Source organism: Mustela erminea, chromosome 15 (genome assembly GCF_009829155.1).
Source record: "Mustela erminea isolate mMusErm1 chromosome 15, mMusErm1.Pri, whole genome shotgun sequence".
NCBI classification, from domain to species: domain Eukaryota; kingdom Metazoa; phylum Chordata; class Mammalia; order Carnivora; family Mustelidae; genus Mustela; species Mustela erminea.
The window spans coordinates 56965051-56979980 of record NC_045628.1 but is presented as its reverse complement, the minus strand read 5'-3'; the positions used below and the strand labels follow the sequence as shown (position 1 = coordinate 56979980).

Here is a 14930-nt window from a genome sequence, read left to right as displayed (position 1 = left end):
CATTGCCGTGACGTTATCATGTTCTCGTTCCTCACGCAGGTGTCATATGTGGCCCACCCCGGGACAGCTGTGTGTCCTGGGGCAGTGACAGCAGCAGGAAGCAATGGACACCGTTGAGTTCCAAAGGGATGCCTGGAAGGGAAGCTTTCTCTGGGCGGAACTTCTGGATCTACAACCAGGTGATGGAACAGGTTGTGGCAGGGAATATTAGTTCATTTAATTTGCGCCACAGCTGCAGAGATAATCCATGCTCTTACCTGCCTATAACAGGTGGGGAAAGTAAGACACAGTGAAATTAATCAACTCATCCAAACTGGGTAAGTGGAAGAGCCGGCATTCCAACCCAGGCGCTGAACCAGTCGCCCCCCCACCCCCCACCCCCCGACCCCATCTCAGCTCCCTGGATGGTAGGGACAGAATGGAGAGCATGGGAATATATCCTAAGGGATCTGCATTTAATCAAAGTGATGAAGTTCTTGAACCTAGGTGAGGTTTGGTGGGGTGAGGTTCAGAGCCGATGGCTAAAGAAAGAATTAAGACGTCTCTGGTGCAAAAAGGTGGTTTATTAGAGCACGGGGACAGGACCCATGGGCAGGCAGAGATGAGGCTGCCCAGGGCCTGTGAGGAGTTTCTGGTTATATACACAGGAGTTGGGTAGGTGAGGTCAAAGGGGTGTTCAGAAGGGCTATTGGGGTAAAGAAGACTGTCAGGGTATTGAAGTCCTGGTTACTATCAAGCCAAGGCCACTTTCCCTCTAATGAGGCACTAACATAAAGACAATTGGGAGTCTCCTGGTGGAATGTTACATTCCTGCTATCAAACGTCCTTGTTAGTGAGATTTAGGTTTTAAAAGAAATTTAACTTTATTTACTTTTCCTTCTACCTCCGTCTCCTTCGGTTTTTTATGGAGGGGAGGGTGACGTTAGGGCTTGAGGAACTGAATTATGTGTCTTTGGAAATTGGGCTATTGATAAGGTAACTTCTTTGTTGTAAATCTCAAGGACATTTGTAAACCAAGAGAGACTCCTGCCTTGCAGGACTGTGATCTCTGCAAGTTAACCATTTGTTCTTCTTTTAGGGCAGTCAGGGGTGCCTGTGAAATGTCACACATATTACCAAGGGGAGTGGGTGGAGAGGGGGTGCAAGGCACCAGCCCCTGCTCCGTTCTCAGCCAGCCTCCTACTCCCTCATCAAAAGGGCCCTCTGTCTTTTTGGTTTTGGTTTGGTTTGGTTTGGTTTTCCAGCAAACAAATCTGCTGCCTCCTGCTCCTGAAACTGGCCCATCCTCAGGGTCCTTGGTCCTCCATGGTGAAGCCCAGCCCAGCTGCTCTGTGGACACACCTCCTGCTGGGGGGGGTGGTTCCTTTTCACCTTTCTCCTCCCCCATCATCACCCCCACACCACATACAGGCCACAAAATGACAGGGAAAGAAAAATACCCTTTGTGCGGCCCGGAAGATTAGATTCAGGCATTAATCCCACTTTGGCACCAAGACAACAGAAATACGGGATGATTACAGGATATTTTTGTCAATGGATTTTAATTTCACCTTACTTGTCATTTACGATCTTGGGAAGACTTTTACAATCTCCTCCTCTGTCCCGTGGGTGGGTATCTTGAGATCTCTCTCCTGTCCCTCTTATTATTTTTACTTTCATCCTCCTTGAAAAAAACATCTTTTCCAATCAGTCATTTCTTGGGGCTCACACGAAACCCATAGCCCCAGTTAGAACTGCAGCGGCATTAAAATTGACATCTGCGTTGCAAGTCTCACCTGCCACCTGCCAGACAATTCTCATCTCCTCACAGCCCCGGCTGGGAACACCTCCCCGTCCTTTTCTTTTCCCATATCTGCTGACTGAACTCTGCTTCCTTTTGAGGTCCACAATCTGAGCGCAGAGCAGCGGCTCAGCTGAGATGAGTTCCAACATTTGCTGCCTTTTTGTCAGACAGCTGAGGTGATTTTCCAGCAAAAATTTGACCAGTTATTTCCATCTCCTGAAAAAGAATTAAACTCTGTTAAATTCACAGTTTTTGTTCTTCTAGGAGAAAGATCCCTAGGGGTATTGTTCCGGGTATTTCAAACTGAGGCGAATTCCATTTCATAAATAACTCTCTCAAAGATAGGAGACCCTCAGCCAATCAAATTTGGGGACTTCAGCCATGGCCCGAGACCGTGGGTGTCCTTTGCACTTTTCCTGTCTTGAGGGAGGAAAAGCAGAGGCCTCCTAGCGCAGAATCTTTGGAGAATTCATTGTTTAACATGGAGAGCACCTCTTCTGTCCCAGGCAGTGTGCTAGGCACAAGGAGGGAAAACAGACACTCCTATGGCTCTAGGAAAGAAAGAAATTCTACTTCCTTTTCCATCTTCGAAGTCCAGAACCCATGGAGAGATACATTCACACGTGAGACAAATGGAGATGAAAATATTCGCTTTATTATTGGTAAAAGCAGATGGAAGATGCGGTGTGGATCTGCAGCCTTCTATTATCTTCCACACCTGTCGAACCCCCTGCTGCAGAGCCAGACTCTTGCAGGCTTCCAAAAGGGGTGGAGCGTGCCCCAGGAGCTCGCTGCTGGGCCCCGAGCAGGCTCCTCCCCAGGGCCGAAACACAGAAGAGAAAGAAAGGGGACAGCCCAGCAGACCAGGCACTTTGCGAAGCACCCTGGGTTTCCCACACTGCAAAGAAGGATCGAATGAGCATGACAGTGGGTCAGGAAGGTACAACGTCTGCCTGGAAGCATGGGACAGGGGACTAGGGAGGTCCCTTAACACACACACTGCATCCCCTCATGGAGAGGACACCCCTGCGACAGGGAGACCAGAAAGGAACTCTAGAACAATCAGATAATTGCTTTATGGAGCAGGTGGTCTCTGGGCTCAGGCCAGGATGAGTGGGGCCCTTGCCAGCTGGACAAAGTTGCACAAGGATGAGGATGGCCAGGGCTTAGGGCCCGACATAAAGAGGGTGAGCGCAAGGCCAGGGGACATGCAGAAAGCCATCGAGGTGGACTTTGTCCCTCTGGCCCTCTGAGGACCAGCTTATTCCACTCCATCTTGTTTGCAGTCAAGGAATAAGGAAGTGAGCATAGGAGCCTGGAGGCAGATGCTCCAGGGGGCAAAGACTGGGGCCTGTCACACGTGGGCGCACAGCAAATATTTGTTCTTCAGACTTATGTCTTATCCCTCTGCACGCCTGGAATAGACCAAGCTGCCTGTATGCCTCTTGCTCAAGCTGCAGAGACCCCACTCCAAGTCACCTTCTCACTTCCCTGAGCCTCTGCAATGATCCTTCCAGAAGTTATGTTTGCACAAGCCTGATGCTCTCGGAAGCACAGTTCTCTGTAAATACAGAGTTTTATTATTAGAAGATGATGAATTTTTAAAATGCCAGTTCTGGCCTTTTCACCATGACAGAGTGTAACTCAAATCAGCATACACTTTGCTCCTTCTTTGAAGAAACCTCACAGGTCTCCGCTCCAGGCTGAGGACATGACTTTGTGTGCCGGTCCAGGCTACGACACCCAGGGAAATCAGGGACATCTTGTGAATGATGGAGCCCGCCCAGCCACCCAACTCCTGGGAATACCTGGGAGTATTTGTTTTCCTTTTTTAAGGAAAAACAGAAAACTCTATATTTTATGTAACATTTCCTGAATGTTAGTGACCTCAAACTCAAAAATTAAAAAAGAACACTGTGAGGCCCTAACACAACACATCTGAGGGCCGGGTTTCCTACCCTCCTCAATCCCTTACTCCCACACCCCCACACCCCCCGTCCCATACCTCCCATCCTCGCTGCCAGCTGGCTTCTGATGTATGCAACCTTGTCCTAAAAAGCAGTTCAGTCGTTGGACCCCTGGCTGGAAGGTCTCGAGGCAGTGAGCCTTGGTCACCGGGGAGGGCAAGGTCTGGGCCATGCATATTTTAAATGACTAGTTCTTAATATTTTCAGCTTTCTGCTAATGTTCCCTTTAATGTTTTCAGTTGGAGGGCTTGTCCTAATTCAGGTTTAGGCTCTGTAGCACTGGTTCTTAGCCAGACAGGAAGGCTGTGGGGTGAAGCCCACACAAAGAGCCTGTGCAGGGCCCCAGGTCTTGGGTCGAATCCTGACTCCATCACTTCTTGACTTCGTGATTTAGACAGATCTCTTCATCTTTCTGGGCCTCGTCAGCAAAAGAGGGATGGTTACAATGCCTGTTTCAAAGGACAACTCTGAGGAATACCTACAGTGAAAGTACCGAGCCCCCTCTTGGGCAGAGTGAAACCCCAGCTAGAGGATCTCCTTCCCCTCAACACCTCATGCCCCTAACAGACCACCCCAGAGCCTGTGGAAAGCCAGGCAGGCAACTTCTGGAGAGAGAAAAGTAAGAGACCAGGATCAGCCCGCAGTTGGAGCACATCCCTCATTCTCAGCAAGTTGCTGATCGAACCCGGACACTACATGCCAGATGCCTAACTGGCCTCTTCTACCGATGGAATAAAATGCGAAGACAAAGCCTGAGGCATGGCATCCTCATAACCATGGGTCCCTGCGTGGGTATAAAGTGAGTCCATCTCCTGGATGGAGATTCTTTCCTTTCCACCTCCTGGACTTGCACCCGAGAGTTTGACAGGACCCTCTCCCAGGGCATGCACTGCTCTACCTCATTTCACAGTTGTCTGCGGGCATTAGAATGTAAGCTGGCTAGACAGCAGACAGAGTCTTCATCTCATTCATCCTTGTAACTCCTTCCTCCTCAGTCAGCTTGCCTGGCTGCCAGGTGGTTGTGCTAAAAACAAAACAAAACAAAACAAAAACCCAAACAATTCTGTTAAGGATGGGGCCATGGAGCATTAACACCAAAGGAACTAAATCCTCTGTCAGTCCACTCTAGTTCTTGTCCATTGATGGTTTCCACACCCTTCTCCACTTTAAAGCTCTTGTTGATATAAATTATTGCTTCTCCCATAAGATTATTGCCTGTCGCCCTCATTACATGATACATTCTTTGGATGCCCATAAAACTTTTTCTAAAGATTTCAGTTATTTATTTGAGAGAGAGAGAGAATGGCAGGGAGAGGCATTGGAAGAGGGAGAGAGAGAGAATCTCAAGTAGACTCCCCACTGAACGTGGAGCCCAATGCAGGACTCCATCGCCAGACCCTGAGATCGTCAAAACCAAGAGTCAGCCACTTAACTGAAGGAGCCACCCAGGCATCCCATGGGTGCCCATAAAGGTTGAAACATGAAGCTCTGGAAATAATGGACTGTGAGGAATAGGAACTGGTTCTTTTTTAAAAAAAAACTTCTTTACTGAGGCAAAATTCACATAACGTAAAATTAACCATTTTAAAGTACACATTTCAGGGCCATTAGTACAATTCACATTGTTATGCAACCTGACCTGCCTCTAGTTCCAAAGCATTTTCATCATCCCAGAGTAAATCCTGTACCCATTCAGCGGTCACTTCCTGCAGCCCTCCCCCCCAGCCCCTGGCAACCACCCATTTGGGTTTGGTCTTCTTAGATTTACCTGGATATTTCATGTACATGGTATCATATTATATATGGCCCTTTGCATCCGGCTTCTCTCATTTAGCATACATATTTTTAAGGTTCAACCACGTCGTTGTATGTATCACTACTTCATTCCTTTTTACGGCCGAGTAATATTCTATCCTCTATGTCATCTCATATTTATCCATTTCCTGTTGAAGGGCATTTTAATAGTTTCCACCTTTGGGGATGAGGAATAACGTTGCTCTAAACATTTTCGAGGAACTGGGTCTTTTCCACCACTGTACTCTCAGTGCAGTCAGCTTGCCATAAATACTTGTGGCTGTTCAAAAATTGGTTGTAATGGGCGCCTGGGTGGCTCAGTGGGTTAAGCCGCTGCCTTCGGCTCAGGTCATGATCTCAGGGTCCTGGGATCGAGGCCCGCATCGGGCTCTCTGCTCGGCAGGGAGCCTGCTTCCCTCTCTCTCTCTGCCTGCCTCTCTGCCTACTTGTGATTTCTCTCTGTCAAATAAATGAATAAAATCTTTAAAAAAAAAAAAATTGGTTGTAATGTTCAAAAACTGGTTGTGGAAAAAAAAAATATGCCAGTGTCATAGACGTACGTTAAGCTTAAAGGGTCCTGCTACCTCATCTTTAGCTCCAAAGAAAACTCCCAGTGTTCAGGGCTTGGAAGATGTTATAGATACTGACCATGGGGACAATCATCACAATAATAACGAAGAAGAATGATGTAGCGCTGGGCGTCACACAATCATAGATGATGGCAAGATTGGGTCACTTCTTTTATTTACTGTCGTTTTTTTAAAAAGATTTATTTATTTATGGAGGGGGAGGGGCAGACGGAGAGAATCCCAAGCAGACTCCGCACTGAGTGGGGAGCCCGAGGAAGGCTCCATCTCACGACCCTGAGATCATGACGTGAGCTGAAACCAAGAGTCAGCTGCTGAACCGACTGTGTTACCCAAGATTGGGTCATTTAAAGATAGGCTGCCTGTGTTGTAGATGTTTCTCAGCTCCTGCAGAAGTCCATAAAAAGAAAACAAAAGGTCTGAGATAGGAAAGGAACCTTCATGTTTGCCCCACAGCTGCACCAAGAGCCCAGAGAGAGGAGCTGGAACATGGTGGGATATAAGCCTGGTGGAGTCAGGCCTCTGGAAGTGACAGGTGGTGGGCACTGGGCTAGCTGGGGGCTGACAACAAGCTGACCTTCAAAGAAAAGAAGCTGTGGACGGAACCCCAACAGGCCCTGGGACAAAAGCAGCGTAGCTGTGAACCAAAGAACAGTCACCGTGAGGAGAAAAGCGTAGCATGCCTTGGTCTTTTCAGTGGAACCTAACAAATGCTCAGTAACTATTCTCAATGTATCTGTGGGAATATAAAGTGTGTTCTGGTTTATGTCACATTTCGAAGTGCAACGAATTGCGCAGTTCTGTTGTTAGCCTGCCCTTTTCCAGTGGGGAGAGCTTGAAACAACCAATGATCCCACGTTCATGTATTCTATTCACTCATCAAACATTTACGGGCCAACAATGATGTGTGAGGCACTGTGCTCCATAGTACGGGATGACTAAGAGGATCTCCAAGCCTAGGGAGGCAGGCAGTTTATTCTCAAAGACTGAATCAGAATTTACCAGATGGACGTGAGTTGAGCAGAGGCAGGCGCAGGACTGAAAGTCAAACTTTGAAGAGGTGGGAAGATAGGACATAGGCACAAGGTTTTTTGTTCAGATAATACAGTGATTAATTTTAAAACCTTTGAGGTAATCTGTAATTTGACAATATTTTAAGAAAGTGGTTTTGGAGTAAAATATCTTTCTTACTTATAATTTATTATATATTAGTTATCTGCCAATGTTCAAAAAATAACCGAACTGATTTATAGTAAGAATTCTCTGTTCTCGGCGTAAGAGAAGGCTCCATGACCTGATGTTATAGCAGAGGCTGCTGACAGTCAACGTATGGCCCTCACCATCCCTGCACTCAGCTGTTTCCGACTGCCACTCTACGGCTCTGCCAGAGGGCTCTCAGCCCGTGAAAGAAGACAGAGGAGAAATCCTCCAACTTCCCCAGGTGGGACAACTCTGAGATGCATTTGACACTGTCTCCTGGAGAACCCCAAAGAGGACTGAGCCCCAACTGCCCACAAAAGCATCTTGTTCATTAATGCACTCCATATTGGCTTTCTTCCCTTCTCTTTCTCACTTCTCTACTGACTCACCAGTACTTCCTGGGGTCCCCTCAAAAATCCACCATTTGCATCCAAATCTTTGTCTCAGGGTCTCTTTCAGGAGGAACTCAGCTGTTGTGGATTGAACAGTGTCTCCCAAAAAGATAGGTTGAAGTTCCGGTCTCTGCTCCCCCATCTGTGCACGAGATCTTATTTGGAAATAGGATCTTTGCAAACAAAACCAAATTAGGATGAAGTCATCCTGGATGAGGGGAGGCTCTAATGACTGGCATATGAAGAGGAGAAGGGACACAGACACACACAGGGAGAAGGTCATGCAAAGATGGAAAAAAGAGACGGGAGTGAGGCATCTGTGTGCCCAGGAAGGCCAAAGATCGCCAGCAGCCATCCAAAGCTACAAGAACACATGCAAAGGATTCTGAGAATTTCCCCCAAGGAACCAACTCTGCCAATACCTAGAGTTTGGACTTCTGGCCTCAACGACTATGAGAAAATCAATTCCTATTCCTTTAATACATCCAGTTTGGGGTCTTGTGTTAGCATTTCCCTAGGAAACTAATACACCGATCTACAATAAAAGTGAATGCTTCATTCTTCTGGATTTTCTGAATCTGGGGCTCTTCGGTTATTTGCTTCACAGTCCCCTTATAGCGGGAGTCCCCCCTTGTTCCTGCATGGGGGGTCAGACTGTGATATCAGGAGGGATCAGGCAGATAGAGATGGGAGAAAGTGGTGAATGGACACTTCTGGGGGTCTTCCTGGGTGATCACAGCCATGAAAATAACAATGTGACCATACTTTACAAACAGAAAGGACTGGACGTGGCTGATGTTTCTATAATATTTGTAGATCTCTTCTATGCACTCACATGCCTCCACTTCATAAAATCCATCCATGAAAAGCCCACAGCAGATATCATTCTCAATGGGGAAAAGCTGAGAGCCTTTCCCTTGAGATCAAGAACACGACAAGGATGCCCACTCTCGCCACTCTGATTCAACATAGTAATACAAGTCCTACCAACTGCAATCAGACAACAAAAAGAAATAAAAGGTATTCAAATTGGCAAAAAAGAAGTCAAACTCTCTCTCTTCACAGATGACATGATACTCTATGTGGAAAACCCAAAAGTCTCCAAGCCTAAATTACTAGAGCTCATATAGCAATTCACTAATGCGGCAGGATACAAAATCAATGCATGAATTACATATTTCAAATATTTTGGCTGTGCGTATTTCTATTTCATCTCAAGAAGGGAGGGAGGAGGGGAGGGAAGAGAGAGAAAGAAAGAAAGAAAGGAAGAAAGACAGTCATTGAGCTCTGTTGAAAATTATCTTAATCTTTTATCAAAACCCAATTCCAGTTTTCAAACCTTCAGATGTTTCTATCTTTTTTTTTCTCCCTTGATTGAGCCGGCTACTTCTTCCCTAACTTGCATGGCAGTGTTTTTCTATAAGAAATACATCTACTTTTAAGTGTTTGACCTTGAGTCTGGAAGATGAAGGAAGGACAGAGGAAAAGAAGCATAGCCTGACAGAGACATTGCAGGGGCGGGACGGGGAAGAAGTAGGGGAAGTGTGCGTCCTAGTAGCATTGACTTTTCCTCCCGGACTCCCCAGACCCTAGACCAGAGTCATCAGCTAGGGACCCAAAGCAAAACGCTGCGTGGGCCTGTGGCTGAAAGTGGCCACACCAATTTGGAAGTCTCTTTTTAAAGATCTGATCCTGTCGTCCTGGAGGCAAGGGTTGCCATGGTAACTCTCCGGGGGCATTTTCAACTAGACAGAGACATTCCACCAGGCAGAGACGGGTGGTTAAAAAGACAATCTATCGTGAGATAGAGTTGACGTTTTAATTTGAGGCCAAGTCAGAAACTCTGCCTGCAGCTTTGAGTGACCCTTGGAGCAGGAGAACGCGTAATCAAAGTCATCCGTAACGTCGATAACGAGACTCCCAAAGCGGGGAGAGCACAGTCCCTGATCCCTTTTTGGGGGCCTCTCCCTAAGAAAGCAGCTCAGCAGGCTACACAATCTCTAAGTGCTGGGAAGAGCAGTTGTTGCTTCCACCTGGACCCGGAGATGGGCACCACCTGTCTTTTACTCTCTGACTCACTCACCCTCGCCATCTCCCTCCCAGAATCTTCCTGCCTTTGCAGGTTCTCTCTCTGCAGTGATATGCCATATCGGATTTTGGATTCATTTGACGGCGGGGTTCAGTCCTAGCCGTGTGTCCCTGTTCCTTCACCTCTTTGGGGCCACAATTTCCTCACCGGTGACATGAAACTAGCCCAGTGGAGGCGGCTTGTAAATAGTAAAGGAAAAGCCATCTGTAAGTGGCACGCAAAAGGCGCACAGAGCTACCCAGCAAACGTTGGTTCCTTCTCCTCTTACAACTTTTCTTTTCCCTTGTAGTCTTTGTGTAAAGAAGAGTGACTATAAATTAGAGAAGAAATCTGTCCCTCTACTTCTGTGGGCGCTCTGCTGAAGTAAATGAGCTTGCTGGAAATGACTCTCCAGTTGGAGGGCAAACTCTCACAGGAGAAAGGCACGACCTCCCAAGAGAGTTGGAAAGGGACAAGCAGAGATACCACTGAACAAAATCTTGCTCTGACCACTTCTAGTGAGTTGGGACCACAAAGGGTGCAGGTAGGAGGAAGCACAAGTGTCCCCAGTAGCACGACAAAGTGAAATGTCCCAGATGCCACTGTATAGCTCACTTAAAAATGCAGAAGACTGGGGTGCCTAGGTGGCTCAGTGGGTTAAAGCCTCTGCCTTTGGCTCAGGTCATGATCCCAGGGTCCTGGGATCGAGCCCTGTATCGGGCTCTCTCCTCGGCAGAGAACCTGGTTCCCCACTCCTCTCTCTGCCTGCCTCTCTGCCTACTTGTGATCTGTCTGTCAAATAAATTTTTAAAAATTAAAAAATAAGAAAAAATGAGGAAGATGGGGAATTTCATGTCATGCATGTCTTACCACAATTTTAAAAAGATGTGTCACAAGTGATTGCCTGGGGATTTCATTCCAGATTTTTCTTAGAGTCATGCAATTAACTCATTAAGTTAAGGGGAAAAAATCCATTTAGATTTCTTCATTAATGACAACAGTGGCGTCCATAATAGAGGTGAACTCACAAAGGAAAAAACGCACCGTAAACTTGGAAAAGCTGGTAAGAGACTGAAAACTTGTTAAATCCCCCAAATCACGAACCTCTGCTCAGATCCCTTTGAACTAGGATCTTAGGCACACACAATCCCGGTTCATCTTTAAAACGTGGTTTTTGGTTTTCTTTCTGAATGTGTCCTTAGTTCACCCCCGAAGGTAAATTAACCTGCATGAAATTGCAAAGTTATTCAGCAACTGCTTCTCTGATGTCGGGGCTGGAAAACATCAGAGGGCTTCTGGGTTCTCTTGCTACCCAGGCACCCAGTCCCGGGGAACACAGCCTCCTTCCCAAAGAAGGCAGCTTCTCACCTGCCTGAGGGGCTCTGGTGAGGCACTGATAAAATTTCTGTAGTAAAGGTGGCTCGAAGGCTGGTTGTATTAAATTACCGCTTAAAATGGCAGGTGCAGTAAATTATTTAGTGAATCTTCTGCTATAGCATGTGGGCTGTTGTTTTCTTCAAATTAAAAATGAAGAAGAAAAAAAAAAAGCAATTTCAGTGACTCTGCTCAACGCTTTTCAAGCCTGTGGAGTTTCATTACCACCTCTATCCCCAGAAAAAAAGCACGTCACTCACAGATCCAGGAGCGGAAAGGGGGACGAGCTTTCCAGAGGAGTTCTGGCTCAAGCATGGGGACAGGCTCCGGCAGTCGCGAAAAGGTTTTTGCTGGTTCTGGGAGTGAATGAGACCAGACATTTGAGGCCACTCATTGGCACCGAAAGGGACAGTAAGAACTGCCCAGGAAGAACCTGTTCCTGCCCACTGGCTCATAGGCTTTCTGGAAGGGGGAAGGGAAGAGCATTTCTGGAGATGCTGAACTAGACGAGCACTCTGCACCTTTCTCTGAGACTTCACACTCACTTTGCACAGTAGCTACAACTCAGCCTCTGATGCAGGTGCAGAATGGCTCAGAGTGAGGATCCAACCTACAGAAGTGAATCCAGATGGTAACATTTGGGACTGAAGGACTCGAGAGCTCTCCCTCCTTCCGTCCAACTACCAGCCCCATTCTGTAACCTGCGGAGGAGGTGGTTTTCAGTTCAGGGGGACTGTATGAGGTAGAAAGCAGCAATGCAGTGCAATGCTGCTAAAACGAAATAAAACAAAACAGCAAGAACCCCCTCAAGGCCAAGTGCTTACTGCTTGTGTTGAGTAATTAATGGGGAGCCATTGAGGGTGTATGAGAAAGGGTGTGCCCATGCCAGATCTTGAGTCTGGAGGGGCAGACTCAAATGGAAGGATTTCGGAAGAATGCCAATGGTGTGGCAGTGAGTTGGCTGCCGGGTTTAGACTTTCCCTGTTTTCTGAGCAGTTAGAATTTCTCCTTTCTGCACATATCCCTTCGTAGGAGGAGGCAGAATGGACAGCTGGTCACTAGCTCTGCCAAGATCTGCCTCCCTGTAGCTGTGTGATTTGGGGCAAATTACTTACCTTCTCTGAGTTTATTTTCCTCTTCTATAAAATGGGGAAAATAATATGCACCTCCTAGGGTTATTGTGAAAGATACGGGAGGAAAAATCCATGTAACACTTGGCAGAGTGTTGCATATTTCTAAGTGACGGGAGCTATTATCACTGTTAGGAATGGACAGTAGTCTTTGCTCTTTCAGTACACCGTGGTGAGCAGGTCTGACCAGAATCGAAACTGCAAAGTAAATGAAATTAACCTCTGGTCTCCCTCTATCGCTCCCATCTATACCCCCAAGCTCCAAAAACTCATTTGGCTGCAAAATGTGACCTGAAGTCAAGGGAGCATAGCAACAGACTTCATGTTACTGTGAAATGCATTCATTCTGCTGCTGGGACTTCGTGTGTTTGATGACGGGGCCTTGGCTATGGTGCTCAGGTGTTCGGTCAGTCACTAGTCTAAAAGTGGCTGTGAACGTATTTTAAGGATGAAATTAGTCCCTGTAATCAGCTGCCCTTTATTTTTATTTATTTGAATTTTTCCTTTTAAGTAAACTCCACACCACACGTGGGGCTCGAACTCACAACCAGAGATCAAGAGTCACGTGCTCTACCGACTGAGCCAGCCAAGTGCTCCTTAGCTGACTTGAAATGAAGATTACTCTCAATAATGTGGGTGGGCTGCCATAAAAAAAGATCTCAGCCTGGGGGGCCTAAACAACAGAAATTTATTTCTCACGGTTCTGGAGGCTGGAAACCCAAGATCAAGGTGCCCATAGCTTTGCTCCCTCCTGAAGCCCCTCTCCTTGATTCGTAGATGCCTCCCGCTTCCTGTGGCCATGTGACACCACGTGTATTCCCACCCCCCAACGCACCATGTTACTTCCTTTTCCTATAAGGACACCAGTCCTGTTGGATTAGGGCCCCAAATTTGTGATCTCGTTTAACCTGAATTATGTCTTTAGAGACCCTATTTCCAAATATGTGCTTTCCAACATATGCTTTTGGGGAGGACACAATTCAGTCCAGATCAGCCCCACCCAATCCACCAAAAGTCTTAAGAACAAATATTGAGGATTCTTGAAGAAGATGGAATTGATGCCTCAAAACTATAACACAGAAATTCTGTCTGAGTTTCCAGCCTCCTGTTGCAAATTTTGGACTCACCAGCTCCCCACAATCACATAAACCAATTCCTTAAATCATATCCCTATCTATCTATCTCATACGTATGTGGTATAGAACATAAAATATATACTAAGGGGCAGGGCTGTGCACATACCTCCCTTCTGGTCCCCCTCAGGCTCTCCAGACTGCTGTCGAGCAGCTGAAGGCCCAGCACCTAAGGACTCGAGGTGGAATGCTCTGGGACCAGAAAGAATGTGGGGGAATGTTGGTTCTCCAGAGAAGTTCACTGAATATAAGTCCTTAATCAGTAGGGACGGGTCCTTTGAAAGTGAGTCCCATTTGAATCCATGGAAACTCCGTCATGTTATTTCCCTCGATAACACATTTTCTCAGTCTTCAATGATCAGTCCTTCCCACCACCCTCTCTTGCCCCCTGGACTTACAAATGATCTCAGTTGTGACTCTGAGCTACTAATTAAGTCCGTGGAACACAGTGAATTTCCTGCTTCCAGCAGTGCTATAGAAATCGACGCTTTTGCTGGTGACTAATCTGTCTGAATATATTTATTATTGCGTGAAATGTTAAAGCTTTGTGAACATTCTAAAAACATCCTAAGAATACCTTGATAATGAAACATCTCCCCCGTGATGGGCCTTTTCATGGTCAGGAGAATGTCTCATACCAAAGGAAAGCTTCCGTCTGTGTTAGGCACATCAAAACAAGCCCTCAAAACCAGAATGCACGAATGTGCTTCCATATTTGCATCTGTGGGGACGGGCTGGGTTGTCCCGTAGCAGCAATCTCCTGCATTTCCTGAGGGTGCCCAGTAAATGTCTAGTGAATGAACAAAGATCATCCTCTCTCCCCGCTCCCTTCCATGCTGGATTTTGTTTTGAATGAAGGGGAATCATTCCTTGCCTACAGGGAGCCCTGTTAGGTCTTGTGAGAAAAGTGTGGTGACCTGTTTAGGATAGTGTCCAAAAGAACTCCCACTGGGATGACCACTCAGGCACTGTCTTTGCCAATGGAAGAGCCAGCCCTGCTCTACTCCGGCAATCTGTGGCCAAGGTGGGAAAAGATTTCTTCTGTGCAAACATCTCTCTCTGGCAGCAGTTCAAGTGGCTGAAATTTCACCATTAGGAGCAGTATGGGGTGGGGGGCTGACACTCACCTCTCCGTGCGTGGGAGCGGACACGTGAAAACGTTCAGAGGGGAATGGCTGACCCAGTCCTCGCAGGGAGAGGGCACTGCATAAAGAGCAGAGATGGTGAGTAACTCGAGGAGCTGGGGAATGGGAGAGAGGTCTAAGCACAGGGCAGGAGTGGCGGGGTGTGAGGGTCCGAGCGTCCGGAGGACAGGTGTGAGCTTGTGCCTGAGTGAGAGATAATGGGCACTCTCTGGAAGACATGAGGTTTCCTGATTAATGGTGCATCTCCCCCATGAAGCCAGTGCAGCCCTGGGCCAAGCCCATGAGCCAGTGAGGCAAGGAAGCACAGCCTGGAGAGGCAGAGAACTTGGGAAGAACGCCTAAGGTGGGAAAAGTGGT

The 14930-nt window shown here is 47.1% G+C and overlaps 1 long non-coding RNA gene across 3 annotated transcripts; it reads right to left on the bottom strand.

Moving 5' to 3' along the window:
- Positions 1-1190: 1190 nt before the first annotated feature.
- On the bottom strand, positions 1191-14633 carry LOC116574269. 3 transcript variants are annotated; one of them, XR_004279182.1, is made up of 3 exons: positions 14556-14633; positions 3789-4774; positions 1191-1999 (listed from the first exon to the last, which is right to left on the bottom strand). It is a non-coding gene; the product is annotated as an uncharacterized LOC116574269 (long non-coding RNA). The 3 variants fall into 3 exon arrangements; XR_004279181.1 differs by lacking the exon at positions 14556-14633 and adding an exon at positions 5519-5841; XR_004279183.1 differs by lacking the exon at positions 14556-14633 and adding an exon at positions 5519-5841 and having other exon boundaries at positions 4649-4774.
- Between the last annotated feature and the right edge of the window lie 297 nt (positions 14634-14930).